This window comes from Sapajus apella, unplaced genomic scaffold (assembly GCF_009761245.1).
Source record: "Sapajus apella isolate SASKATOON/1434 unplaced genomic scaffold, GSC_monkey_1.0 scaffold104, whole genome shotgun sequence".
In the NCBI taxonomy this organism is placed as follows: Eukaryota; Metazoa; Chordata; class Mammalia; order Primates; family Cebidae; genus Sapajus; species Sapajus apella.
This window is the reverse complement of record NW_022437044.1, coordinates 4,288,518-4,296,004: the sequence shown is the minus strand read 5'-3', so window position 1 is coordinate 4,296,004 and position 7,487 is coordinate 4,288,518.

Here is a 7,487-nt window from a genome sequence, read left to right as displayed (position 1 = left end):
TAATAAAATAGCAGAGTGCCAATGAACAGCAAGACAACTTCAAATTGCCTATTTATATGTGTAGCTCAAGTCACTGGAATAGATGAGATGGAACAAACAGAAATATATTTAGAGATGTAGTGGCTAGAAAATTTCCAAACTTGAAAATTATAAACCCACAGCTCAATGAATCTTAACTAGCACAAAAAGCGTGAAGCACATCTCACCAGGGTATATCAAAATTAAATTGTTTAAATCCAGAGGACAAGAGAAATGTTAGGACCAGTAAGAGATAAACAGACTCTTTAAGTATACACTATTATTTAAAGGTTTACAAATCAGTTATGTGTCCACAGTGAAGTAATAAAATTTGCAAATAGAGTAGTAAAAATACATAAAGTTAAATATTATAGAGAAGGGTTTTTCTAAGATTTCAATGCATATCAGAGTTGCCTAGTATGCCAGTTAATATTGCACATTCTAGGGCTTCAAACCTGAAATCCCAGTTTCAATAGATCTGTTGTAGAATCTATAAATCAGCACTGTAACTAGAAAATATGGTTAAAATTCTCGTAGCATTTTTATTGAGATAAAATTAACATACAAGCAAATGAAAAATCTTGAGTGCTGTTTGATGGGCTTTGACAATTATATGCACCTATCTCACTACCGAAACCAGACATAGAACATTTACAACATGACTAAAAGTTTCCTCATCTAGGGAGACACTAAAACTCATAGGTAATGACTGTTGGTTTCTATTATCATAATGTAGTTTTTTCTATTCATATAAATGGACTTGTACAGTATGTACTTATTTGTATTTGGCTTCTTTTATTCAATTTAATGGTTTTAGATTATCTAGTTTTTGCATATGAGAATTTGTGTTTATTGTTGAGTAATATTTCATTGTATAAATGCACCACAAAGTTTAATTCATTCATGTATTGATGAGTATTTGTATTCTTTCCGATTTTTAGCTATTATAAATAAAAGTGTTATGTACATTTTTATACTTGTCTTCAAGTAGGCATAAGCTTGGTTAAGGATCTTACGTCAGATATATATATTGCAAATACTTTTCCCAGATAGAGGCTTACATATTGATCCTTGTGACGCTGTCTTTTGATTAGCGTAAAACTTTGATTGTCTCATTTATAATTTTTTGTCCTTACATTTAGTACTTGTGACCTGACTAGAAAGTCTTTGAATAACCCAATGTGCAGATTTCTTTCTCTATTTTCTCCTGGAAGTTTTATGGATCTAGATTTAATGTTTTGTTCTGTAATTTGTCTTGAATTAATTTTTGTTTACGGAGTGAAGTAGGGTGGTTATGTTTCTGGAGACTCTATCTCTCAGTTCTTTTCTTCCGTCGACAACTTTTAGCATATTAACACTTAAGATTCTTTGAGAGCCCATGGGAAAGTGTTAAAAGGACTTTACATACTTTTTTAATTGCTGATGTGTTTGGAGACACCAGTTCAACAAACCAGCTTATACATCCCATCAAAGGTCTGTTCAATATTTGAGTGGTTTCTATTAATATTTATCTATAGTAGATTCCTCTCCTCACAGCACTCTATGAAGAACAAAAGTACAGATAAACTTCTCTTTTATAAAGGGATTCTCATCTTCTGCATTTTAGTTGATTTAAATTTCTTTTTATCCTCAGATTGAACATTTTTTTAAAAAAAACAAACTATGCCTTTGTAACTTACCTGGCTTATTATTGATTTTAGATAGACAACAATAATCTTTTGTGACTTTCTGCATCCTAAGCGATATAAGAAATGCTTAGAGCATACTCTGATGAATGTGCATACCGGCTCTTACTTTGAGAAACACTTCTGTAGAGTAATGAAAAGATTTTAGTACCACTTAATTTCAAATTGCCCTGATTCCTACAATATGTAAAAAAAAAATTGTCTACTAAAGAGTGAGGATAATATTCTAATAGAACTATCATTTGAGCTGTTTGTAAAAGATTATTCTATCCACGAAACACTTTATTTTTCCTCTATTTTTACTATAATACAGGACAGTTAATTCATTTACCTAAATTTATGAAACTAGTAGCATGGCTGGCCTGTCAATCTTTTGCCTGTGTGAAAACGAAAGTTACAAGGGAGAAGTAATATACCCTAGTTTTCATATCATATAATTTGGTGTAATGCGAAAATTTATTTACTTTATTTTTTTCAAATAACATTAAAAGTAATATCTATATTTTTAAATGAAGAGCTTTATACCTGGCATATATAGATAGTTGGGCTAGAATAAATCAAGAGACTATCTGTTTCCTTTTATTTTCCTTCTTCTTTGTTAGTAAAATTTATGTTTGGTATCAGAATCCCTAGCAACTTTTAAGAATTGACTCCAGTTAGTCTCTGTTTCTGCATACATTTGTGTGCACGTGTATTTATGTGGGTGCGTTTGTGTGTGTGTGTGTGTGTAACCCTTTGTACAGTGAAGCATTTCTTTAGCATAAGGAAGGTATATTACTCCATTCTTGCACTGCTATAAACACCTGAGACTGGGTCATTTATAAGGAAAGAGATTTATTTGGTTCAGGGTTCCATAGGCTGTACAGGAACCATGGCAGCATCTGCTTCCAGGGAGGCCTCAGGGAACATTTACTTGTGGCAGAAGGCAAAGTGGGAGCAGGCATCTTACAATGCAGGAGTAGGACCAAGAGGAGGGGGGAAGTACTAAACAGTTTTAAACATCCATATTTTGTGAGAACTCAAAGCTCCAAGGGGGATGGTGTTAAACCATGAGAAACCACCCCGATGACCCAATCACCTCCCACCAGGCCCTACCTCCTACATTACAATTCAACATGACATTTGGACAGGAACAGAGATCCAAACCATATTGGAAGGTAAATTTGTGTAATATATTTGTGCCTCTGAATGTTTTAAACGTTTTTGATGAAAACTTGCTGTGAGAGAAAAAAAAAATGATTTCAGTAATTCAGATAAAGCAGCTTGAGATTGCATGCATAATTTATTTTAAAATATTCATTTACTTTCTACTTTTTGAGTACATATCATGCTGTTTTTACCCACTTGATGCAAAAAAGGTTCAAACAAAATTATAATGAAGAGTTAATAACTAAGTTAAACATTCTAGTCCATGTGGTGTTGCCAAAACAGAGTACAAGAGATTTGGTAATTGATTTTACAAATTGAAGTTTACGTGCCTCAGAGTTTTGAAGGCTGAAAAGTCTAAGTGTTGACATCTAGTGAAGACCTTTGTGATGCAGCAACCCATAGCAGAAGACAGAAGGGCAAGCAAGTACATTAGACAGAGAGAAAGAGGGTATAATTCATCCCTTTGATCAGGAATCCAATCCCAGAATAATTGACTAATTCCCATGGCATATGGCAGTAACCCATTCTTAATATCCTCACCTCTTAATATAATCACAATGGCAATTAAATTTCAACATGGATTTTGGAGGCAACGTTCAGACTATAGCATGAAATGAATAATGAATACTGCTCTTACTATGGTGGATAGAATCAAATCTTTTTGTGCTTTCTCTTTCTGTTTGTGTGATCAAGTACAGAAGTCCACAATGGGATGTTGTTTTGGAGGTGGTAAGTTAGTGGTGAGTAATCTATGAACCAATTAGTCAATTCAACTTATCAAGCATAAATAACAAATATACAAAATTCATTGGAAGGCAGAAATTGATGGTTTAAACCATCAATTGTAATTTTCAGTTATATGTTTGATATCATGCGAGTTGTAGCTTTGTTATATGTTTGATATCATGTGTGTGGATTCTATACTACTGTTTCAATGTATTTATTCAAATAGATTCCTACTGTCATATATGACTGGCTACTGAAATCACTGAACATGACAATCCTTTGGCCCTCTACATTATTTTATGTGATGCTTGAGCTATTAGAGGTATCACAAAAGATATATTTTAAGTGTTGAAGATAATAGGTAATATAATTTTTTTGAGACAAAGTCTCACTCTATTGCCCAGAATGGAGAGTAGTGGTGTGGTCTCGGCTCACTGCAGCCTCTGACACCTGGGTTCAAGGCATTCTCCTGCCTTGCCTCCTGAGAAGCTAGGAGTATAGGCACATGGTCTCACGCCGGTTAATTGTTGTATTTTTAGTGGAGACGGGGTTTTACCATGTAGGCCAGGCTGGTCTCAAACTCTTGACTTCAGGTGATCCACTGCCTCGACCTCCGAAAGTGCTGGGATTACAGGCGTGAGCCACCGTGCACAGATTTTTTTTTTTAAGATGGAGTTTCACTCTGTCACCCAGGCTGGAGTCCAGTGGTGTGAGCTCTGCTCCCTGCAACCTCTGCTTCCTGGGTTTAAGCTATTATCCTACCTCAGCCTCCTGAGTATCTGGGATTACAGGCATGCACCACCATGCCTGGCTTTTTTGTATTTTTAGTAAAGACAAGGTTGCACCATGTTGACCAGGCTGGTCTCGAATTCCTGACCTCAAGTGACCTGCCCACCTTGGCCTCCCAAAGCGCTGGGATTACAGGTGTGAGCCACCATGCCAAGCCCAATCTTATAACTTTTTATAATATCTTAGCATATGGCTCATCATTATGGGATATTTCTTAGTTTTATTGTACTGTACGCTTGATAATAGATATTTTAATTAGTTTTTAACTGAGTTTTACAATATGTTGTTTGAAATTATGAATTGATTCATTTTTTATGCATGCTTTTTAACCTTCAAAAATATGACAAATTGCCCATCATATTCTCACAAACAAATCATATGTGTTTTAATATGTATTGATTTCCACCTTGGGTGCTTTCTTTATTCCAGAAATTTTCTTCAGAATTTAGGGGGTTAAGTAAACTCTCAGGTCAGACATTTTGTGTTCAAATTATAGCTCTGTCCCATGCTAAAAATGTAACCTTGAATAAAGCACATAATTGCTGTGTGACTCTGTTGTTTTGTTTGTAAAGTAGACATATTGAAAGTGCCTCCTTCATAGCACTGTTGTGAGGATCACTTCAGTAATAAAACATAAAATACAACATGCTTGCTACATTGAATGGGAAACATAAATTGATAACTACATTTTGTATTATTGCTTGACTTACAAGTTTAATAGTAACTTGTGACTCAACTAAACTATATATACACACACACACACACACATACATTGTAAGACAAATTGAATCTGTTCTTAAATTGTCATTGTGAGAAAGGATACTTGTGGTATAAGCTTACTATTTGTTCCTATTATTTTTAGTTTATTTTTCATTCCAAAAGATAGCTAACTAGACCACTAAGAAACTTGATTAAAAGTTACAGAAGCTGCTAACTAGAATAACCAGTTTAAGGAGAAACATAATGACCTGATGGAGCTGAATAACACAGCACAACTTTGTGAAGCATACACAAGTATTAAGAGCTGAATCAATCAAGTGGAGAAAGAATATCAGAAATGGAAGACTATTTCTGAAATAAGGCAGGCAAATAAATAAATAAATGAATAAAAAGGAACAAACAAAACCTCCAAGACATATGGGACTATGTAAAAAGACCAGTACCTGAAAGAGATGAAAAGAATGAAACCAAGTTGGAAAACACACGTCGGGATATTATTTAGGAGAATTTCCTGAATGTAGTAAGACAGGCCAACATTCTAATTCAGGAAATATAGAGAATTCCACTAAAATACTTTATGTAGAGATCAATCCAAAGACAGATAATTATCAAATTCTCCAAGGTCGAAATGAAGAAAACAATATTAAAGGCAGCCAGGGAGTAAGGCCAGGTCACTCACTACCACCAGAGAATAGTATAAACACTACCATGCAAATTGCAAATAAACTAGAAAATCTAGAAGAAACGGATAAATTCTCAGACACATACAACCTCCCAAGACTAAACCAGGAAGAAGTCAAATACCTGAATAGAGCAATAACTGGTTCTGAAATTGAGGGAGTAATTAATATCCTACAAATTAAAAAAAAGCCCAGGACCAGATGGATTCACAGCTGAATTCTAGCAGAGGTACAAAGAGGAGCTGCTATCATTCCTTATGAAAATATTCCAAACAATTGAAAAGGAGGGACTCTTCCCTAACTCATTTTATGTGGCCAGCATCATCCTCATACCAAAACTTGGCAGAGACACAATAACAACAAAAAAACTTCAGGGCAGTATCCCTGATGAACATGAATGCAAAAATCTTCAAAGAAATACTGGCAAACTGAATCCAGCAGCAAATCAAAAAGCTTATCCACCTCAATAAAGTTGGCTTCATCCCTGGGATGCAAGGCTGGTTCAATATGCACAAATCAATAAACATAATCCATCACATAAACAGAACCAATGACAAAAACCACATGATTATCTCAATAGATGCAGAAAAGGCCTTCGATAAAATTCACCACCCCTTCATGCTAAAAACACTCAATAAACTAGGTATTAATGGAATGTAACTCAAAATAATAAGAGCTATTTATGACAAACCCACAGCCAATACCATACTGAATGGGCAAAAGCTGGAAGCATTCCCTTTGAAAACCAGCACAAGGCAAGGATACACTCTCTCACCGCTCCTATTCAACATAGTATTGGAAATTATGGCCAGGCAATCAGGCAAGAGACAGAAATAAAGGGTACTCAAATAGGAAGAAAGGAAGTCAAATCGTCTCTGTTTGCAGATGATATGATTGTATATTTAGAAAAGCCCATAGTCTCGCCCCCAAAACTCCTTAGCTGATAAGCAATTTCAGCAGTCTCAGGATACAAAATCAATGTGCAAAAATCACAAGCATTCCTTTATATAAACAATAGACAAGCAAAAAGCCAAATCATGAATGAACTCCCATTTGCAATTGCTACAGGGAGAATAAAATACCTAGGAATACAGCTAACAAGGGATGTGAAGGAACTCTTTAAGAACTACAAACCACTGCTCAGGGAAACAAGAGAGGACTGAAACAAATGGAAAAACATTCCCTCCTTATGGATAGGAAGAATCAATATAGCAAAAATGACCATAATACCCAAAGTAATTCATAGATTCAATGCTATTCCCATCAAACTACCATTGACATTCTTCACAGAATTAGAAAAAAAATATTTCTTTAAAATTCATATGAAACCAAAAAAAAAAGGACTGATATAGCCAAGACAATCCTAAGCAAAAAGAAAAAAAATGGAGGCATCACGTTACATGACTTCAAACAATACTACAAAGCTACAGTAACCAAAACAGCATGGTACTGCTACCAAAACAGACATATAGATCAATGGAACAAACTAGAGACCTCAGAAGTAAAACCACACATCTCTAACCATCTGATCTTCAATAAACCCAACAAAAACAAGCAATGGGAAAAGGATTCCCTGTTTAATAAATGGTGCTATGAAAGCAGTCTAGCCATATGTAGAAAATTAAAACTAGACCCCTTCCTTACACCTTATACAAAAATTAATTCAATATGAATTAAAGAATTAAACGTAAAACCCAAAAGGATAAAAAACCCTACAAGG